Consider the following 18,494-nt stretch of genomic DNA (forward strand, 5'->3'; position numbering starts at 1 on the left):
GCTCCCTACTTACAAAGCTCTTGATAAAAGCCAAGGTGGTCAACTCGGGCAACCGAGAGGAAAAAGACAGCAGGTAGCCAAAGCCAACAACATAATGGAAAAAAGCCTACGGCACCTGGTATTCCCAGGCGGTCTCCCAACCAGGTACTAACCTGGCCCGACCCTGCTTAGCATTCGAGATCAGATGAGATCGAGCGCATTCAGGGTGATGTGGCCATAGGCAATCTTGCACCCTACTTACAACTCTCTTGACAAAAGCCATGGTGGTCACCTCGGGCAATCGAGAGGAAAAATACAGCAGGTCGCCAAAGCCAACAACATAATGGAAAAAAGCCTACGGCACCTGGTATTCCCAGGCGGTCTCCCATCCAGGTACTAACCAGGCCCGACCCTGCTTAGCATGCGAGAACAGACGAGATCGAGCGCATTCAGGGTGATGTGGCCGTAGGCGATCTTGCACCCTACTTACAACTCTCTTGACAAAAGCCAAGGTGGTCACCTCGGGCAATAGAGAGGAAAAATACATCAGGTCGCCAAAGCCAACAACATAATGGAAAAAAGCCTACGGCACATGGTATTCCCAGGCGGTCTCCCATCCAGGTACTAAAAAGGCCCGACCCTGCTTAGCATCCGAGATCAGATGAGATCGAGCGCATTCAGGGTGATGTGGCCGTAGGCGATCTTGCACCCTACTTACAACTCTCTTGACAAAAGCCAAGGTGGTCACCTCGGGCAATCGAGAGGAAAAATACAGCAGGTCGCCAAAGCCAACAACATAATGGAAAAAAGCCTACGGCACTTTGTAACCCAAGGCGGTCTCCCATCCAGGTACTAACCAGGCCCGACCCTGCTTAGCATCCGAGATCAGACGAGATCGAGCGCATTCAGGGTGATGTGGCCGTAGGCGATCTTGCACCCTACTTACAACTCTCTTGACAAAAGCCAAGGTGGTCACCTCGGGCAATCGAGAGGAAAAATACAGCAGGTCGCCAAAGCCAACAACATAATGGAAAAAAGCCTACGGTACCTGGTATTCCCAGGCGGTCTCCCATCCAGGTACAAACCAGGCCCGACCCTGCTTAGCATCCGAGATCAGACGAGATCGAGCGCATTCAGGGTGATGTGGCCGTAGGTAATCTTGCACCCTACTTACAACTCTCTTGACAAAAGCCAAGGTGGTCACCTCGGGCAATCGAGAGGAAAAATACAGCAGGTCGCCAAAGCCAACAACATAATGGAAAAAAGCCTACGGCACCTGGTATTCCCAGGCGGTCTCCCATCTAGGTACTAACCAGGCCCGACCCTGCTTAGCATCCGAGATCAGATGAGATCGAGCACATTCAGGGTGATGTGGCCGTAGGCGATCTTGCTGCCTACTTACAACTCTCTTGACAAAAGCCAAGGTGGTCAACTCGGGCAATCGAGAGGAAAAATACAGGAGGTCGCCAAAGCCAACAACATAATGGAAAAAAGCCTACGGCACCTGGTATTCCCAGGCGGTCTCCCATCTAGGTACTAACTGTAGGGAAATTCAGCTTCTAGGACCACCCAGATAGGTTCAGGTAATGCAGGAAGACTTCCGTAGACCCCCAGGCCCGGAGATATCAATAAGTGAAACAGGAAACTGGTTTGCTATGTTCACTTGTAATACCTGTTTATTCAATACCAGATGCCGGCTTATATGTTGTCTAGGGATAACAAGGGAGGAGTTTCTGAAGTGTTACACGTATACAGAAGAAATAGCTTCAGTCAATATTTTACTTATTAGCTGATGCCATGAGCCAAATTTTTACATCATCTTTACTACAAAATATATGTATTCTTGAACAGATGTCGTTATCTTATCTAAAACAAACGTAAGCCTGAGCTAAGTCAAACTCCACAGTCTTAATATATATATCAGAACGACCTCGAGAACATTTCCATAGATAACACTTTAAACATGTGTGAGTTTCATCTTAAACTTATATCTGAATTCAAGAGTTGTCATGTAACACATAAAATCTAATACAAAATGGAGTCTATCTTGCTATCGTGTTCCTTACAGTTCCCCTCTTTGAGACATTTATATGACTCACTACCTTTCACAGTTATGTAATCTTTCTTCTATCATAATACATACTAAGATAAACTCTATTTGCAGCAGCAGGATCAGGGGTTCGGGATGCCTTAACAATTATGCACATTATAAGCTTTATAACAGGCATATAGGAACAAAACAAAAAGAATAATCATAGTTATAGTTATGGCAGCACTTTTTAACCATGTAAGTATTCCTATTCCGGAACTTAGGTTTGCAAAAGGATCCCATGTCTTAGCAATGTTTCTAGCTTCATCTTGTAATTTGCTTACTTCTTTCCGGTGTTGTGCAATTATATCATAGTAATCCGGTACCTCAATACTTGTGTTATGAAACCAGGTACAACACTCATAATCTTCTGTGTTTTCACATATCCCTGTTAAAGCAGCACTCATGCTTTCTATGGCTAACTCGTGTAGTTCTAATTGTTTTCTAATTGCCCTAGTTTCTATATTTAAATTTCAATAATAACATTTTATCGGTAAAACTTTCTGAGTATTCATTTCTCTTGTGTCTGTCATGTGTGTTATTCATATTATTCTGTTGTAGAGTGTTAGAGGCTCCACAAATACTCTTTATGGGTCCCAAATCTTCAGGATGATAAATACAGTTAGTTATCAGCAAAGTTGGCAGGAACACAATCAGGGCAGCCCAGCATAAGAGGCACAAGGCCTTCCCAGAAGTCAGTGGTGAAATAAGCAAAGTCATCTTGTTCAGAGTCTTGACTATCTGCTTCACTTCTCTGTGCTTTATCTTTGTCTTTGCCTTGCTTCTTAGGCTCCTGGTTGACCTTCTTTACACGACTTGCATGAATCCAGGCCTGTTGTCCCTCTACCAGAATAGCTGTGCGGGTAACTGCGATCACTGTGGTTGGGGGTCCAAAGGGATACTCCTGTTTCTTGGTGCCTTTCAATTGCTGGACCACCACGGTGTCACCCACCTGAAAAGGGTGTGTAGGTTCCTGTGAAGAAGAAGGAGAGGTGCGAGCAACGTTCCTTTCAACTTGATCCAAAGTTTCAATAAGTTTTTTTACATATTCTTCCTGAATAAGATCTAGGTCCCCTCTTTCTATCATAAGTGGCTGTCTGGCCCATGGGGTGGGGAATGGCCTACCCATTAAGACTTCAAAAGGAGAGTATCCTGTCTTTTTAGAGGGTGTCATTCTTATCTCGGCTAGTACAGCTGGGAGGACCTTCTTCCAATTTGCATACGTACCTCCAGTGGCCTTCCTGATCTTATCCTTAATGGTTCTGTTCATCCTTTCCACTATACCTGAACTCTGGGGGTGGTAAGGAATATGAAATTTCCATTCTATTTTCAGTGTTTTTACCAGGTCTTGACAAACTTTGGCCACAAATGCAGGACCATTGTCAGAGTTGATCTGTAGTGGGCAACCCCACCTTGGAATAATTTCTTGTATCAGAATCCTCACTACTGTTTGTGCATCTTCCTTTGTAGTTACAAATATCTCCAACCATCTCGAAAATACGTCCAAAATTACGAGCAAGAATTCTTGTCTTTTACCTAGTTTGGGCATGTGTGTAAAATCTATCTGCAGGTGAGTGAATGGTGTAGATGGATATATCAGATGTTCATGTTTTACTTTGTGAGGGTTCCTAGGGTTATTCCGAATGCATGTGATACATCTGGAAACATATGCCTTTACAAGAGAGGGAAGACCTGGAATGTAAAAATCCTTATCCAAAAGTTCACATGTGACTTTCCACCCTCTGTGACCTATCCCATGGTATTGTGAAATAAAAATGGGTGCGCTGGCTACAGGGATACATGGTCTCCCCTCTTGGCAGACAAGGTCAGTTTCTGGGCTTGTCTGCACACCTGCTGAGTTCCATTGCTGGATGTCTTGGTCTGTGGCATATGCTTGGAGGTCACGCAATGTTTGATCCAAAAGAGGAATTTCTGGTGAGAGTAATGGCATTTGTGTGTTTGCAGGCTGTGTGAATGCTGCTTCTCTTGCTGCTTTGTCAGCTAAGGCGTTGCCTTTGGCTATGTCATCCTGTTGCCCTGTATGTGCCCTACAGTGTAATATAGCTATGGACCTTGGCAATTGTATAGCTTCTAGCAAACTTGTGACAAGCGTGGAGTGTGAGATGGATTTACCATCTGCTGCTATGTAGCCCCGCCTTTTCCATATAACTCCAAAATCGTGTGCAACGCCGTAAGCGTACTTGGAGTCTGTGTAAATGTTGACATCCTGCCCTTCAAAAAGCTGACAAGCTCTAGTAAGAGCTATAAGTTCTGCAGCTTGTGCTGATTGGAATGGGACAGGGTTTGCTTCCAGTATTTTATCAGGCAGCTGAACAACAGCATACCCTGCATGGTATGTATTATCATTTGGTCTTGAACAAGACCCATCCACGAAGACATTCTGTGCTCCAAGGAGAGCAGTGGAAGACATGTCTGGTCTCGGGGATGTGTCTTGGTGGATGAGGTCCATGCATTCATGTTGAGGCACTACCTCATCTTCTTCACCTTTCAAGCCTAGCAAGGCATTCAGGATTGGAACTGGGCCAGAAGTGGGAGAGGCATATTTTATCTCAAGTTTTGGGTTAGAAAGTAAAATGACTTCATAACCGCTCAGCCTCTGGGCTGACATGTGCTGGGTATGGATGTTTTTTAGTAGGATGGATACATTGTGAGTGGTATGCAGTGTGGTGGCATGTCCTAGAGTGAATGATGTAGCCAATTCCACGACCATCGCACACGACGCAAGAGCTCTGAGACATGCAGGCATGCCCTGTACCGGCATAGGCACAACCTTTGAAAAAAACGCAATAGGGCGGAGTTTGCCCCCATGCTCCTGGGCCAGGACCCCCGCCATAGTTTTACAATTGTCCCTTGCAAACAAGTGAAACATTTTCCCATATTCAGGTAGTCCAAGTCCAGGAGCTGTGACCATTGCAGTTTTAAGATACACAAAAGCATTGTACATTTCATCATTCCATTTCACACAATCTGGCATGTCAGTACCTGTGGCTTGCCTCAGGAGATTATCATAGTAGGAACAATCAGGTATCCATTGGCGGCAGTAACCAATCATACCAAGAAAGGATAGCATGTCCTTCTTAGTAAGTGGGCGGGGCAGACCCACGAGAGCCTCAGCTCTCTTGTGACTGATTTTCCTTTCTCCTTTGGAGAGTACAAAACCAAGGTATTCAACAGTTTCCTGACACCATTGTAGCTTTTTCTTAGAAACCTTGTGACCATTGTCTGCTAACCAATTTAACAGATCTAAACCATCATTTTTACATGCTTTCTGGCTTGGACTACACAACAACAAATCATCAACATATTGAAGTAGGACGGAACCATGGCGGGGTGCCCAGGACCGCAGGGTTGCTTGGAGGGCCACTGTATATACTACAGGGGAGTCTACATATCCCATGGGCATTCGACACCACGTCATTTGCCTTTTTCTGAAACTGAACGAGAAAATAGGTTGTGTCTCTTCGTCAACAGAAACTGAAAAAAATGCATTACAAAGGTCAATGACCGAAAAATACTCTGCATCGGATGGTATGGAGGTTAGGAGTGATGGCACGTCAGGCACTATGGGAGCAATGGGTACCACTAGGTTGTTTATAGCTCTGAGGTCTTGTACAAACCTGTAAGAGCCATCCGGCTTCTTTACTGGGTTAATGGGGGTGTTGTAGGGTGAGAGTATCTCTTTAAGAATTCCTTGCTGCAGGAACCTTTCTACCATTGGAGCAACTCCTTCCTCTTTTTCTTTTGAAATGGGGTATTGTTTGTGATAAACCGGCTGTGCCCACGATTTTAAAGTTGCCTTGTATGGGGTACAAGAAATAAGACCTACATCCAAGGAGCTTTTAGACCATACCGGATCATCTGGTGGAGGGAGATCACTATCCTCAGTGTAATATATTGGTATTACCTTGGAGTGTACGAAGACCCCTCCTTCAGTGGTCATTTTCAGTGTTATACCCAATCTTCCCATCAAATCTCTTCCCAAGAGGTTCACGGGACAGTTTGGTATAATCCTGAAACAATGATGCAAGACTGTTGCACCTTCCCCTTCAACATCACTTACTGGTAAAGGCGGTGTTTTGTATGTTTTGGTAAGTATCCCATTAATTCCCATAGAAGGTTCAGCAATTTTGGTCTCACCTCTGTAGTAGTCCTCACTGAGGGTGCTCCGAGTCGCTCCTGAATCGGTTAAAAACGGAACAGGCCTATATTTAACATATAAGGTCACAATTGGTTGCTCATTGTAAGAGTGTGAGATCAAGGGAAATGCTGGGATACTACCTTCTGGGCAGCTTCATTTCAGTTGTTGTTGATTCCACTGTATAGGGAATCGGGGACCCTGTTGTTTTGGGGCAACTTGATTCTGTTGGCTAGATTGGGGTCCCTGTGTATGCATTTGATCTTGATCTTGAGTATTCGGGTCATTCCATTCATAAGGACATTGATTTCTCCAGTGCCCCTCCTGCCCACAGTTAAAACAACATGTGCGTGACTGCTGGGGGGGTTTGGAAAAACCATGCCCTTTCCCTCTTATTTTTCCTCTTCCTCTGCCTCTACTTCCACTGTCCCATTGTCCACCATTAACTTGGGGAGGCTGGGCTTGCACTCCACCCTGATAATGGGTACTCACTGCTTTCTCTTTTATTACATCAAAACACCCTGCTGCTTCTTTCTGTATTAAAGTTTCCTGAAATTGGTCAATCGTCTGTGTGGTCCATTCCGATATCATCTGTTTGACCACCAAGGCGAACTGGGGTTTTAGATTATTCATATAAGTTTGAATAAACAAAGCGCCCACATCAGTAGTTGTAGCTAATCCAGCTTCTGTTGTCCAATTTTCATGAAACCTTTTCCAGAACTCAACTACAGTCTCTCCTGACTTTTGTTTGCATGCTATGGCAGTAGGGAGGGAACTTTTGTTTTTAAATACTCTCATCATTTCAGTCTCTAATTCCGTCCACATGGTGTTCCTACCTGGTACTGTGTTTAACCCATATGTTCCCGCATTTCTAGTGTCAATAGTGTTTATAGTTGCAACATTTGCCCAGTTCCAGGAACTGGTGTGTCCTATGATGCCATCAATGATAAGACGCATATCTTCCTGTGTGTAATTTCTACCCTTACAGGCCTTTTTTAAGTAAGTTAAAGTACCTCCTGCAGAGGCGGTGGGTTTGGGGCAATGTTTTACTATCCTGTCAATGTCCTCAATGTCCATTGCCTTTTTCAATATTTCATTTCCAATGGTCATGAAAGGCGCTTGAAGATTAGGGTTACAATATACAGCTCCACTCTTTGTTTTAGGGGGACTGAATATTCTATCCCTATCAGCGTTTTCCTGTTCTTCCTCCTGCTCTTGGCCAGGTGGTGAAACTACCTCTCCTATAGCTCCCTGATCTTCTGGTTCAGTTACCTGGACTTGGGCTCCCGCTTCTCTCCTCTGTGGGTGCTGTCTATCTTGTTGTGGAGCAGGAACGATCTGCTGTTGTGGTTGTGGAGCGGGAGGGACCTGCCGTTGTCTGGTTGCATAATGTCCAGCCAGAAGATCAATATCTTCCTTTGCTAAACTTGGATAGACATGTACATATGCGGGTGGAGGATGACTGACTGTTGGCAGAGATGGGGCTGTTGGGTCAGGGAAAACTCTCTTTTTATCGGCTTCTTCTCTATGTTTCTGGTCATAATCTTCCTTACTTAGACATTTGGTGGGCTTTTTCTGTTTCTTATTTTCCCTCTCAAACCAATATGGGGCGTATTTTAACCAGTTCTCCCCTCTCTTTTCCATATAATCCATATCCCATTGGGGATCCCCAGGGTACCAAGGGAAAGTTCTCTTATCTCCTAAACACAATCCTTTAATCATATCCATATGAAAATTATCATTGTTACCATTCCGGGAAAAGGGGTCTACACTGTGCATGGTTTCGGTCCAGCCCGCTAAATTTGAAACCCATGGGACTATAAATTCATAATTAGTACCACAAACTCTGGCTACAAAATCTTTACATGTTTCTCCTGGGTTGGGAAGAGGGGGAGGATCTTCTTTACCTTGTTTCTGACCCATATTGACAGTGGGAGCCGACTGTTTTACCACGCAGCCTTCTGACCCACACAACAGATAATCTTATAGTTTTTAAGCGATAGAAAGAATAAGCAAAAGATTTTGGGGTCACCGGAGCCTATTTCCTCATTAACCTTCTCATATTTCTTCCCAAAAGAAATGTATCTATATATGTGTATGCAGTACTGCTTATCTTTGTGGATTTCCCAAAAACCCTCCAATATTAACCTCTGGCGTGATCCTATCCCCTACTAATTTACGGGTCTAGAAAAACATTAAATCAGAGCTGGGGTAAGGAATATTTTGTCAATAAAGACAAATTAAAAACTTACCCTTCAGCAATGTTTTCAGATCCCGGACGAGCCCCCACTTGTAGGGAAATTCCGCTTCTAGGACCACCCAGATAGGTTCAGGTAATGCAGGAAGACTTCCGTAGACCCCCAGGCCCGGAGATATCAATAAGTGAAACAGGAAACTGGTTTGCTATGTTCACTTGTAATACCTGTTTATTCAATACCAGATGCCGGCTTATATGTTGTCTAGGGATAACAAGGGAGGAGTTTCTGAAGTGTTACACGTATACAGAAGAAATAGCTTCAGTCAATATTTTACTTATTAGCTGATGCCATGAGCCAAATTTTTACATCATCTTTACTACAAAATATATGTATTCTTGAACAGATGTCGTTATCTTATCTAAAACAAACGTAAGCCAGAGCTAAGTCAAACTCCACAGTCTTAATATATATATCAGAACGACCTCGAGAACATTTCCATAGATAACACTTTAAACATGTGTGAGTTTCATCTTAAACTTATATCTGAATTCAAGAGTTGTCATGTAACACATAAAATCTAATACAAAATGGAGTCTATCTTGCTATCGTGTTCCTTACACTAACCAGGCCCGACCCTGCTTAGCATCCGAGATCAGACGAGATCGAGCGCATTCAGGGTGATGTGGCCGTAGGCGATCTTGCTCCCTACTTACAACTCTCTTGACAAAAGCCAAGGTGGTCAACTCGGGCAATCGAGAGGAAAAATACAGCAGGTCGCCAAAGCCAACAACATAATGGAAAAAAGCCTACGGCACCAGATATTCCCAGGCGGTCTCCCATCCAGGTACTAACCTGGCCCGACCCTGCTTAGGATCCGAGATCAGACGAGCTCGAGCGCATTCAGGTTGATGTGGCCGTAGGCGATCTTGCTCCCTACTTATAACTCTCTTGACAAAAGCCAAGGTGGTCAACTCGGGCAAACGAGAGGAAAAATACAGCAGGTCGCCAAAGCCAACAACATAATGGAAAAAAGCCTACGGCACCTGGTATTCCCAGGCGGTCTCCCATCCAGGTACTAACCAGGCCCGACCCTGCTTAGCATCCGAGATCAGATGAGATCGAGCGCATTCAGAGTGATGTGGCCGTAGGCGATCTTGCTCCCTACTTACAACTCTCTTGACAAAAGCCAAGGTGGTCAACTCGGGCAATGGAGAGGAAAAATACAGCAGGTCGCCAAAGCCAACAACATAATGGAAAAAAGCCTACGGCACTTGGTAATCCCAGGCGGTCTCCCATCCAGGTACTAACCAGGCCCGACCCTGCTTAGCATCCGAGATCAGACGAGATCGAGCGCATTCAGGGTGATGTGGCCGTAGGTGATCTTGCACCCTACTTACAACTCTCTTGACAAAAGCCAAGGTGGTCACCTCGGGCAATCGAGAGGAAAAATACAGCAGGTCGCCAAAGCCAACAACATAATGGAAAAAAGCCTACGGTACCTGGTATTCCCAGGCGGTCTCCCATCCAGGTACTAACCAGAACCGACCCTGCTTAGCATCCGAAATCAGACGAGATCGAGCGCATTCAGGGTGATGTGGCCGTAGGTAATCTTGCACCCTACTTACAACTCTCTTGACAAAAGCCAAGGTGGTCACCTCGGGCAATCGAGAGGAAAAATACAGCAGGTCGCCAAAGCCAACAACATAATGGAAAAAAGCCTACGGCACCTGGTATTCCCAGGCGGTCTCCCATCTAGGTACTAACCAGGCCCGACCCTGCTTAGCATCCGAGATCAGATAAGATCGAGCACATTCAGGGTGATGTGGCCGTAGGCGATCTTGCTCCCTACTTACAACTCTCTTGACAAAAGCCAAGGTGGTCAACTCGGGCAATCGAGAGGAAAAATACAGCAGGTCGCCAAAGCCAACAACATAATGGAAAAAAGCCTACGGCACCTGGTATTCCCAGGCGGTCTCCCATCCAGGTACTAACCAGGCCCGACCCTGCTTAGCATCCGAGATCAGACGAGATCTAGCGCATTCAGGGTGATGTGGCCGTAGGTGATCTTGCACCCTACTTACAACTCTCTTGACAAAAGCCAAGGTGGTCACCTCGGGCTATGGAGAGGAAAAATACAGCAGGTCGCCAAAGCCAACAACATAATGGAAAAAAGCCTATGGCACCTGGTATTCCCAGGCGGTCTCCCATCTAGGTACTAACCAGGCCCGACCCTGCTTAGCATCCGAGATCAGACGAGATTGAGCGCATTCAGGGTGATGTGGCCGTAGGCGATCTTGCTCCCTACTTACAACTCTCTTGACAAAAGCCAAGGTGGTCAACTCGGGCAATCGAGAGGAAAAATACAGCAGGTCGCCAAAGCCAACAACATAATGGAAAAAAGCCTACGGCACCTGGTATTCCCAGCCGGTCTCCCATCCAGGTACTAACCTGGCCCGACCCTGCTTAGGATCCGAGATCAGATGAGCTCGAGCGCATTCAGGTTGATGTGGCCGTAGGCGATCTTGCTCCCTACTTATAACTCTCTTGACAAAAGCCAAGGTGGTCAACTCGGGCAATCGAGAGGAAAAATACAGCAGGTCGCCAAAGCCAACAACATAATGGAAAAAAGCCTACGGCACCTGGTATTCCCAGGCGGTCTCCCATCCAGGTACTAACCAGGCCCGACCCTGCTTAGCATCCGAGATCAGATGAGATCGAGCGCATTCAGGGTGATGTGGCCGTAGGCGATCTTGTTCCCTACTTACAACTCTCTTGACAAAAGCCAAGGTGGTCAACTCGGGCAATCGAGAGGAAAAATACAGCAGGTCGCCAAAGCCAACAACATAATGGAAAAAAGCCTACAGCACCTGGTATTCCCAGGCGGTCTCCCATCCAGGTACTAACCAGGCCCGACCCTGCTTAGCATCCGAGATCAGACGAGATCGAGCGCATTCAGGGTGATGTGGCCGTAGGTGATCTTGCACCCTACTTACAACTCTCTTGACAAAAGCCAAGGTGGTCACCTCGGGCTATGCTGAGGAAAAATACAGCAGGTCGCCAAAGCCAACAACATAATGGAAAAAAGCCTACGGCACCTGTTATTCCCAGGCGGTCTCCCATCTAGGTACTAACCAGGCCCGACCCTGCTTAGCATCCGAGATCAGACGAGATCGAGCGCATTCAGGGTGATGTGGCCGTAGGCGATCTTGCTCCCTACTTACAACTCTCTTGACAAAAGCCAAGGTGGTCAACTCGGGCAATCGAGAGGAAAAATACAGCAGGTCGCCAAAGCCAACAACATAATGGAAAAAAGCCTACGGCACCTGGTATTCCCAGGCGGTCTCCCATCCAGGTACTAACCAGGCCTGACCCTGCTTAGCATCCGAGATCAGACGAGATCGAGCGCATTCAGGGTGATGTGGCCGTAGGAGATCTTGCGCCCTACTTACCACTCTCTTGACAAAAGCCAAGGTGGTCACCTCGGGCAATCGAGAGGAAAAATACAGCAGGTCGCCAAAGCCAACAACATAATGGAAAAAAACCTACGGCACCTGGTATTCCCAGGCGGTCACCCATCCAGGTACTAACCAGGCCCGACCCTGTTTAGCATCCGAGATCAGACAAGATCGAGCGCATTCAGGGTGATGTGGCCGTAAGCTATCTTGCACCCTACTTACAACTCTCTTGACAAAAGCCAAGGTGGTCACCTCGGGCAATCGAGAGGAAAAATACAGCAGGTCGCCAAAGCCAACAACATAATGGAAAAAAGCCTACGGCACCTGGTATTCCCAGGCGGTCTCCCATCCAGGTACTAACCAGGCCCGACCCTGCTTAGCATCCGAGATCAGACGAGATCGAGCGCATTCAGGGTGATGTGGCCGTAGATGATCTTGCACCCTACTTACAACTCTCTTGACAAAAGCCAAGGTGGTCACCTCGGGCTATGGAGAGGAAAAATACAGCAGGTCGCCAAAGCCAACAACATAATGGAAAAAAGCCTACGGCACCTGGTATTCCCAGGCGGTCTCCCATCTAGGTACTAACCAGGCCCGACCCTCCTTAGCATCCGAGATCAGACGAGATTGAGCGCATTCAGGGTGATGTGGCCGTAGGCGATCTTGCTCCCTACTTACAACTCTCTTGACAAAAGCCAAGGTGGTCAACTCGGGCAATCGAGAGGAAAAATACAGCAGGTCGCCAAAGCCAACAACATAATGGAAAAAAGCCTACGGCACCTGGTATTCCCAGGCGGTCTCCTATCCAGGTACTAACCAGGCCCGACCCTGCTTAGCAACCGAGATCAGACGAGATCGAGCGCATTCAGGGTGATGTGGCCGTAGGCGATCTTGCACCCTACTTACAACTCTCTTGACAAAAGCCAAGGTGGTCACCTCGGACAATAGAGAGGAAAAATACAGCAGGTCGCCAAAGCCAACAACATAATGGAAAAAAGCCTACGGCACCTCGTATTCCCAGGCGGTCTCCCATCCAGATACTAACCAGGCCCGACCCTGCTTAGCATCCGAGATCAGACAAGATCGAGCGCATTCAGGGTGATGTGGCCGTAGGCGATCTTGCACCCTACTTACAACTCTCTTGACAAAAGCCAAGGTGGTCACCTCAGGCAATGGAGAGGAAAAATACAGCAGGTCGCCAAAGCCAACAACATAATGGAAAAAAGCCTACGGCACATGGTATTCCCAGGCGATCTCCCATCCAGGTACTAACAAGGCCCGACCCTGCTTAGCATCCGAGATCAGATGAGATCGAGCGCATTCAGGGTGATGTGGCCATAAGCTATCTTGCACCCTACTTACAACTCTCTTGACAAAAGCCAAGGTGGTCACCTCGGGCAATCGAGAGGAAAAATACAGCAGGTTACCAAAGCCAACAACATAATGGAAAAAAGCCTACGGCACCTGGTATTCCCAGGCGTTCTCCCATTCAGGTACTAACCAGGCCCGACCCTGCTTAGCATGCGAGATCAGACGAGATCGAGCGCATTCAGGGTGATGTGGCCGTAGGCGATCTTGCACCCTACTTACAACTCTCTTGACAAAAGCCAAGGTGGTCACCTCGGGCAATCGAGAGGAAAAATACAGCAGGTCGCCAAAGCCAACAACATAATGGAAAAAAGCCTACGGCACCTGGTATTCCCAGGCGGTCTCCCATCCAGGTACTAACAAGGCCCGACCCTGCTTAGCATCCGAGATCGAGCGCATTCAGGGTGATGTGGCCATAAGCTATCTTGCACCCTACTTACAACTCTCTTGACAAAAGCCAAGGTGGTCACCTCGGGCAATCGAGAGGAAAAATACAGCAGGTCGCCAAAGCCAACAACATAATGGAAAAAAGCCTACGGCACCTGGTATTCCCAGGCGGTCTCCCATCCAGGTACTAACCAGGCCCGACCCTGCTTAGCATCCGAGATCAGACGAGATCGAGCGCATTCAGGGTGATGTGGCCGTAAGAGATCTTGCACCCTACTTACAACTCTCTTGACAAAAGCCAAGGTGGTCACCTCGGGCTATGGAGAGGAAAAATACAGCAGGTCGCCAAAGCCAACAACATAATGGAAAAAAGCCTACGGCACCTGGTATTCCCAGGCGGTCTCCCATCTAGGTACTAACCAGGCCCGACCCTGCTTAGCATCCGAGATCAGACGAGATCGAGCGCATTCAGGGTGATGTGGCCGTAGGCGATCTTGCTCCCTACTTACAACTCTCTTGACAAAAGCCAAGGTGGTCAACTCGGGCAATCGAGAGGAAAATACAGCAGGTCGCCAAAGCCAACAACATAATGGAAAAAAGCCTACGGCACCTGGTATTCCCAGGCGGTCTCCCATCCAGGTACTAACCAGGCCCGACCCTGCTTAGCATCCGAGATCAGACGAGATTGAGCGCATTCAGGGTGATGTGGCCGTAGGCGATATTGCACCCTACTTACAACTCTCTTGACAAAAGCCAAGGTGGTCAACTCGGGCAATCGAGAGGAAAAATACAGCAGGTCGCCAAAGCCAACAACATAATGGAAAAAAGCCTACGGCACCTGGTATTCCCAGGCGGTCTCCCATCCAGGTACTAACCAGGCCTGACCCTGCTTAGCATCCGAGATCAGACGAGATCGAGCGCATTCAGAGTGATGTGGCCATAGGCGATCTTGCACCCTACTTACAACTCTCTTGACAAAAGCCAAGGTGGTCACCTCGGGCAATCGAGAGGAAAAATACAACAGGTCGCCAAAGCCAACAACATAATGGAAAAAAGCCTACGGCACCTGGTATTCCCAGGCGATCTCCTATCCAGGTACTAACCAGGCCCGACCCTGCTTAGCATCCGAGATCAGACAAGATCGAGCGCATTCAGGGTGATGTGGCCGTAGGCGATCTTGCACCCTACTTACAACTCTCTTGACAAAAGCCAAGGTGGTCACCTCGGACAATAGAGAGGAAAAATACAGCAGGTCGCCAAAGCCAACAACATAATGGAAAAAAGCCTACAGCACCTCGTATTCCCAGGCGGTCTCCCATCCAGATACTAACCAGGCCCGACCCTGCTTAGCATCCGAGATCAGACAAGATCGAGCGCATTCAGGGTGATGTGGCCATAGGCGATCTTGCACCCTACTTACAACTCTCTTGACAAAAGCCAAGGTGGTCACCTCAGGCAATCGAGAGGAAAAATACAGCAGGTCGTCAAAGCCAACAACATAATGGAAAAAAGCCTACGGCACATGGTATTCCCAGGCGGTCTCCCATCCAGGTACTAACAAGGCCAGACCCTGCTTAGCATCCGAGATCAGATGAGATCGAGCGCATTCAGGGTGATGTGGCCATAAACTATCTTGCACCCTACTTACAACTCTCTTGACAAAAGCCAAGGTGGTCACCTCGGGCAATCGAGAGGAAAAATACTGCAGGTCGCCAAAGCCAACAACATAATGGAAAAAAGCCTACGGCACCTGGTATTCCCAGGCGTTCTCCCATTCAGGTACTAACCAGGCCCGACCCTGCTTAGCATGCGAGATCAGACGAGATCGAGCGCATTCAGGGTGATGTGGCCGTAGGCGATCCTGCACCCTACTTACAACTCTCTTGACAAAAGCCAAGGTGGTCACCTCGGGCAATGGAGAGGAAAAATACAGCAGGTCGCCAAAGCCAACAACATAATGGAAAAAAGCCTACGGCACCTGGTATTCCCAGGCCGTCTCCCATCCAGGTACTAACCAGGCCCGACCCTGTTTAGCATCCCAGATCAGACGAGATCGAGCGCATTCAGGGTGATGTGGCCGTAGGCGATCTTGCGCTCTACTTACAACTCTCTTGACAAAAGCCAAGGTGGTCACCTCGGGCAATGGAGAGGAAAAATACAGCAGGTCGCCAAAGCCAACAACATAATGGAAAAAAGCCTACTGCACCTGGTAATCCCAGGCGGTCTCCCTTCCAGGTACTAACCAGGCCCGACCCTGCTTAGCATCCGAGATCAGACGAGATCGAGCGCATTCAGGGTGATGTGGCCGTAGGCGATCTTGCACCCTACTTACAACTCTCTTGACAAAAGCCAAGGTGGTCACCTCGGGCAATCGAGAGGAAAAATACAGCAGGTCGCCAAAGCCAACAACATAATGGAAAAAAGCCTACGGCACCTGGTATTCCCAGGCGGTCTCCCATCCAGGTTCTAACCAGGCCCGACCCTGCTTAGCATCCGAGATCAGACGAGATTGAGCGCATTCAGGGTGATGTGGCCGTAGGCGACCTTGCACCCTACTTACAACTCTCTTGACAAAAGCCAAGGTGGTCACCTCGGGCAATCATGAGGAAAAATACAGCAGGTCACCAAAGCCAGCAACATAATGGAAAAAAGCCTACGGCACATGGTATTCCCAGGCGGTCTCCCATGCAGGTACTAACCAGGCCCGACCCTGCTTAGCATCCGACGAGATCGAGCGCATTCAGGGTGATGTGGCCGTAGGCGATCTTGCACCCTACTTACAACTCTCTTGACAAAAGCCAAGGTGGTCACCTCGGGCAATGGAAAGGAAAAATACAGCAGGTCGCCAAAGCCAACAACATAATGGAAAAAAGCCTACGGCACCTGGTAATCCCAGGCGGTCTCCCTTCCAGGTACTAACCAGGCCCGACCCTGCTTAGCATCCGAGATCAGACGAGATCGAGCGCATTCAGGGTGATGTGGCCGTAGGCGATCTTGCACCCTACTTACAACTCTCTTGACAAAAGCCAAGGTGGTCACCTCGGGCAATCGAGAGGAAAAATACAGCAGGTCGCCAAAGCCAACAACATAATGGAAAAAAGCCTACGACACCTGGTATTCCCAGGCGGTCTCCCATTCAGGTACTAACCATGCCTGACCCTGCTTAGCATCCGAGATCAGACAAGATCGAGCGCATTCAGGGTGATGTGGCCATAGGCGATCTTGCACCCTACTTACAACTCTCTTGACAAAAGCCAAGGTGGTCACCTCAGGCAATCGAGAGGAAAAATACAGCAGGTCGTCAAAGCCAACAACATAATGGAAAAAAGCCTACGGCACATGGTATTCCCAGGCGGTCTCCCATCCAGGTACTAACAAGGCCAGACCCTGCTTAGCATCCGAGATCAGATGAGATCGAGCGCATTCAGGGTGATGTGGCCATAAACTATCTTGCACCCTACTTACAACTCTCTTGACAAAAGCCAAGGTGGTCACCTCGGGCAATCGAGAGGAAAAATACTGCAGGTCGCCAAAGCCAACAACATAATGGAAAAAAGCCTACGGCACCTGGTATTCCCAGGCGTTCTCCCATTCAGGTACTAACCAGGCCCGACCCTGCTTAGCATGCGAGATCAGACGAGATCGAGCGCATTCAGGGTGATGTGGCCGTAGGCGATCCTGCACCCTACTTACAACTCTCTTGACAAAAGCCAAGGTGGTCACCTCGGGCAATGGAGAGGAAAAATACAGCAGGTCGCCAAAGCCAACAACATAATGGAAAAAAGCCTACGGCACCTGGTATTCCCAGGCCGTCTCCCATCCAGGTACTAACCAGGCCCGACCCTGTTTAGCATCCCAGATCAGACGAGATCGAGCGCATTCAGGGTGATGTGGCCGTAGGCGATCTTGCGCTCTACTTACAACTCTCTTGACAAAAGCCAAGGTGGTCACCTCGGGCAATGGAGAGGAAAAATACAGCAGGTCGCCAAAGCCAACAACATAATGGAAAAAAGCCTACTGCACCTGGTAATCCCAGGCGGTCTCCCTTCCAGGTACTAACCAGGCCCGACCCTGCTTAGCATCCGAGATCAGACGAGATCGAGCGCATTCAGGGTGATGTGGCCGTAGGCGATCTTGCACCCTACTTACAACTCTCTTGACAAAAGCCAAGGTGGTCACCTCGGGCAATCGAGAGGAAAAATACAGCAGGTCGCCAAAGCCAACAACATAATGGAAAAAAGCCTACGGCACCTGGTATTCCCAGGCGGTCTCCCATCCAGGTTCTAACCAGGCCCGACCCTGCTTAGCATCCGAGATCAGACGAGATTGAGCGCATTCAGGGTGATGTGGCCGTAGGCGACCTTGCACCCTACTTACAACTCTCTTGACAAAAGCCAAGGTGGTCACCTCGGGCAATCATGAGGAAAAATACAGCAGGTCACCAAAGCCAGCAACATAATGGAAAAAAGCCTACGGCACATGGTATTCCCAGGCGGTCTCCCATCCAGGTACTAACCATGCCCTACCCTGCTTAGCATCCGAGATCAGACGATATCGAGCGCATTCAGGGTGATGTGGCCGTAGGCGATCTTGCCCCCTACTTACAACTCTCTTGACAAAAGCCAAGGTGGTCACCTCAGGCAATCGAGAGGAAAAATACAGCAGGTCGCCAAAGCCAACAACATAATGGAAAAAAGCCTACGGCACCTGGTATTCCCAGGCGGTCTCCCATGCAGGTACTAACCAGGCCCGACCCTGCTTAGCATCCGACGAGATCGAGCGCATTCAGGGTGATGTGGCCGTAGGCGATCTTGCACCCTACTTACAACTCTCTTGACAAAAGCCAAGGTGGTCACCTCGGG

General features: G+C 48.1%; 20 non-coding genes and 27 pseudogenes across 20 annotated transcripts; all 47 read right to left on the minus strand.

The window, feature by feature from the left end:
• Positions 1-103: 103 nt before the first annotated feature.
• Positions 104-222, minus strand: LOC143943762 (5S ribosomal RNA). Its single transcript, XR_013264964.1, has one exon. It is a non-coding gene; the product is annotated as a 5S ribosomal RNA (ribosomal RNA).
• Positions 223-331: 109 nt separating this feature from the next.
• Positions 332-450, minus strand: LOC143952636 (5S ribosomal RNA). Its single transcript, XR_013267794.1, has one exon. It is a non-coding gene; the product is annotated as a 5S ribosomal RNA (ribosomal RNA).
• Positions 451-559: 109 nt separating this feature from the next.
• LOC143944365 (5S ribosomal RNA) lies at positions 560-678 on the minus strand (annotated as a pseudogene).
• A 109-nt stretch (positions 679-787) lies between these two features.
• LOC143948469 (5S ribosomal RNA) lies at positions 788-906 on the minus strand (annotated as a pseudogene).
• A 109-nt stretch (positions 907-1,015) lies between these two features.
• On the minus strand, positions 1,016-1,134 carry LOC143953788 (5S ribosomal RNA). The gene has a single exon (XR_013268838.1). It is a non-coding gene; the product is annotated as a 5S ribosomal RNA (ribosomal RNA).
• A 109-nt stretch (positions 1,135-1,243) lies between these two features.
• On the minus strand, positions 1,244-1,362 carry LOC143948534 (5S ribosomal RNA). The gene has a single exon (XR_013265405.1). It is a non-coding gene; the product is annotated as a 5S ribosomal RNA (ribosomal RNA).
• Positions 1,363-9,225: 7,863 nt separating this feature from the next.
• LOC143946135 (5S ribosomal RNA) lies at positions 9,226-9,344 on the minus strand (annotated as a pseudogene).
• Positions 9,345-9,453: 109 nt separating this feature from the next.
• Positions 9,454-9,572, minus strand: LOC143944008 (5S ribosomal RNA). The gene has a single exon (XR_013264987.1). It is a non-coding gene; the product is annotated as a 5S ribosomal RNA (ribosomal RNA).
• A 109-nt stretch (positions 9,573-9,681) lies between these two features.
• On the minus strand, positions 9,682-9,800 carry LOC143944920 (5S ribosomal RNA; annotated as a pseudogene).
• Positions 9,801-9,909: 109 nt separating this feature from the next.
• On the minus strand, positions 9,910-10,028 carry LOC143946416 (5S ribosomal RNA; annotated as a pseudogene).
• A 109-nt stretch (positions 10,029-10,137) lies between these two features.
• LOC143952440 (5S ribosomal RNA) lies at positions 10,138-10,256 on the minus strand. Its single transcript, XR_013267617.1, has one exon. It is a non-coding gene; the product is annotated as a 5S ribosomal RNA (ribosomal RNA).
• A 109-nt stretch (positions 10,257-10,365) lies between these two features.
• Positions 10,366-10,484, minus strand: LOC143953235 (5S ribosomal RNA). The gene has a single exon (XR_013268336.1). It is a non-coding gene; the product is annotated as a 5S ribosomal RNA (ribosomal RNA).
• Positions 10,485-10,593: 109 nt separating this feature from the next.
• LOC143943590 (5S ribosomal RNA) lies at positions 10,594-10,712 on the minus strand (annotated as a pseudogene).
• A 109-nt stretch (positions 10,713-10,821) lies between these two features.
• LOC143945962 (5S ribosomal RNA) lies at positions 10,822-10,940 on the minus strand (annotated as a pseudogene).
• A 109-nt stretch (positions 10,941-11,049) lies between these two features.
• Positions 11,050-11,168, minus strand: LOC143947396 (5S ribosomal RNA). The gene has a single exon (XR_013265299.1). It is a non-coding gene; the product is annotated as a 5S ribosomal RNA (ribosomal RNA).
• A 109-nt stretch (positions 11,169-11,277) lies between these two features.
• On the minus strand, positions 11,278-11,396 carry LOC143950835 (5S ribosomal RNA). The gene has a single exon (XR_013266165.1). It is a non-coding gene; the product is annotated as a 5S ribosomal RNA (ribosomal RNA).
• A 109-nt stretch (positions 11,397-11,505) lies between these two features.
• Positions 11,506-11,624, minus strand: LOC143950981 (5S ribosomal RNA). Its single transcript, XR_013266296.1, has one exon. It is a non-coding gene; the product is annotated as a 5S ribosomal RNA (ribosomal RNA).
• A 109-nt stretch (positions 11,625-11,733) lies between these two features.
• LOC143953153 (5S ribosomal RNA) lies at positions 11,734-11,852 on the minus strand. The gene has a single exon (XR_013268261.1). It is a non-coding gene; the product is annotated as a 5S ribosomal RNA (ribosomal RNA).
• Positions 11,853-11,961: 109 nt separating this feature from the next.
• LOC143954151 (5S ribosomal RNA) lies at positions 11,962-12,080 on the minus strand. The gene has a single exon (XR_013269168.1). It is a non-coding gene; the product is annotated as a 5S ribosomal RNA (ribosomal RNA).
• Positions 12,081-12,189: 109 nt separating this feature from the next.
• On the minus strand, positions 12,190-12,308 carry LOC143951340 (5S ribosomal RNA). Its single transcript, XR_013266621.1, has one exon. It is a non-coding gene; the product is annotated as a 5S ribosomal RNA (ribosomal RNA).
• A 109-nt stretch (positions 12,309-12,417) lies between these two features.
• On the minus strand, positions 12,418-12,536 carry LOC143944287 (5S ribosomal RNA; annotated as a pseudogene).
• Positions 12,537-12,645: 109 nt separating this feature from the next.
• On the minus strand, positions 12,646-12,764 carry LOC143952415 (5S ribosomal RNA). Its single transcript, XR_013267594.1, has one exon. It is a non-coding gene; the product is annotated as a 5S ribosomal RNA (ribosomal RNA).
• A 109-nt stretch (positions 12,765-12,873) lies between these two features.
• LOC143944627 (5S ribosomal RNA) lies at positions 12,874-12,992 on the minus strand (annotated as a pseudogene).
• A 109-nt stretch (positions 12,993-13,101) lies between these two features.
• LOC143946150 (5S ribosomal RNA) lies at positions 13,102-13,220 on the minus strand (annotated as a pseudogene).
• A 109-nt stretch (positions 13,221-13,329) lies between these two features.
• Positions 13,330-13,448, minus strand: LOC143943558 (5S ribosomal RNA; annotated as a pseudogene).
• A 109-nt stretch (positions 13,449-13,557) lies between these two features.
• On the minus strand, positions 13,558-13,666 carry LOC143948702 (5S ribosomal RNA; annotated as a pseudogene).
• Positions 13,667-13,775: 109 nt separating this feature from the next.
• Positions 13,776-13,894, minus strand: LOC143951303 (5S ribosomal RNA). The gene has a single exon (XR_013266588.1). It is a non-coding gene; the product is annotated as a 5S ribosomal RNA (ribosomal RNA).
• A 109-nt stretch (positions 13,895-14,003) lies between these two features.
• On the minus strand, positions 14,004-14,122 carry LOC143945390 (5S ribosomal RNA). The gene has a single exon (XR_013265114.1). It is a non-coding gene; the product is annotated as a 5S ribosomal RNA (ribosomal RNA).
• A 108-nt stretch (positions 14,123-14,230) lies between these two features.
• On the minus strand, positions 14,231-14,349 carry LOC143951981 (5S ribosomal RNA). Its single transcript, XR_013267202.1, has one exon. It is a non-coding gene; the product is annotated as a 5S ribosomal RNA (ribosomal RNA).
• Positions 14,350-14,458: 109 nt separating this feature from the next.
• LOC143953732 (5S ribosomal RNA) lies at positions 14,459-14,577 on the minus strand. Its single transcript, XR_013268787.1, has one exon. It is a non-coding gene; the product is annotated as a 5S ribosomal RNA (ribosomal RNA).
• A 109-nt stretch (positions 14,578-14,686) lies between these two features.
• LOC143944103 (5S ribosomal RNA) lies at positions 14,687-14,805 on the minus strand (annotated as a pseudogene).
• Positions 14,806-14,914: 109 nt separating this feature from the next.
• On the minus strand, positions 14,915-15,033 carry LOC143945671 (5S ribosomal RNA; annotated as a pseudogene).
• A 109-nt stretch (positions 15,034-15,142) lies between these two features.
• Positions 15,143-15,261, minus strand: LOC143947542 (5S ribosomal RNA; annotated as a pseudogene).
• A 109-nt stretch (positions 15,262-15,370) lies between these two features.
• LOC143943559 (5S ribosomal RNA) lies at positions 15,371-15,489 on the minus strand (annotated as a pseudogene).
• A 109-nt stretch (positions 15,490-15,598) lies between these two features.
• LOC143945841 (5S ribosomal RNA) lies at positions 15,599-15,717 on the minus strand (annotated as a pseudogene).
• Positions 15,718-15,826: 109 nt separating this feature from the next.
• On the minus strand, positions 15,827-15,945 carry LOC143945251 (5S ribosomal RNA; annotated as a pseudogene).
• Positions 15,946-16,054: 109 nt separating this feature from the next.
• Positions 16,055-16,173, minus strand: LOC143944682 (5S ribosomal RNA; annotated as a pseudogene).
• A 109-nt stretch (positions 16,174-16,282) lies between these two features.
• On the minus strand, positions 16,283-16,394 carry LOC143949249 (5S ribosomal RNA; annotated as a pseudogene).
• A 109-nt stretch (positions 16,395-16,503) lies between these two features.
• LOC143954160 (5S ribosomal RNA) lies at positions 16,504-16,622 on the minus strand. The gene has a single exon (XR_013269176.1). It is a non-coding gene; the product is annotated as a 5S ribosomal RNA (ribosomal RNA).
• A 109-nt stretch (positions 16,623-16,731) lies between these two features.
• LOC143947344 (5S ribosomal RNA) lies at positions 16,732-16,850 on the minus strand (annotated as a pseudogene).
• Positions 16,851-16,959: 109 nt separating this feature from the next.
• Positions 16,960-17,078, minus strand: LOC143947543 (5S ribosomal RNA; annotated as a pseudogene).
• A 109-nt stretch (positions 17,079-17,187) lies between these two features.
• Positions 17,188-17,306, minus strand: LOC143943560 (5S ribosomal RNA; annotated as a pseudogene).
• Positions 17,307-17,415: 109 nt separating this feature from the next.
• Positions 17,416-17,534, minus strand: LOC143945842 (5S ribosomal RNA; annotated as a pseudogene).
• A 109-nt stretch (positions 17,535-17,643) lies between these two features.
• LOC143945252 (5S ribosomal RNA) lies at positions 17,644-17,762 on the minus strand (annotated as a pseudogene).
• Positions 17,763-17,871: 109 nt separating this feature from the next.
• On the minus strand, positions 17,872-17,990 carry LOC143944683 (5S ribosomal RNA; annotated as a pseudogene).
• A 109-nt stretch (positions 17,991-18,099) lies between these two features.
• On the minus strand, positions 18,100-18,218 carry LOC143953271 (5S ribosomal RNA). Its single transcript, XR_013268369.1, has one exon. It is a non-coding gene; the product is annotated as a 5S ribosomal RNA (ribosomal RNA).
• Positions 18,219-18,327: 109 nt separating this feature from the next.
• Positions 18,328-18,439, minus strand: LOC143948273 (5S ribosomal RNA; annotated as a pseudogene).
• Between the last annotated feature and the right edge of the window lie 55 nt (positions 18,440-18,494).

This window comes from Lithobates pipiens, unplaced genomic scaffold (genome assembly GCF_037356315.1).
Source record: "Lithobates pipiens isolate NorthernLeopardFrog02 unplaced genomic scaffold, aLitPip1_a1.2 Scaffold_30, whole genome shotgun sequence".
Classification (NCBI taxonomy): Eukaryota; Metazoa; Chordata; class Amphibia; order Anura; family Ranidae; genus Lithobates; species Lithobates pipiens.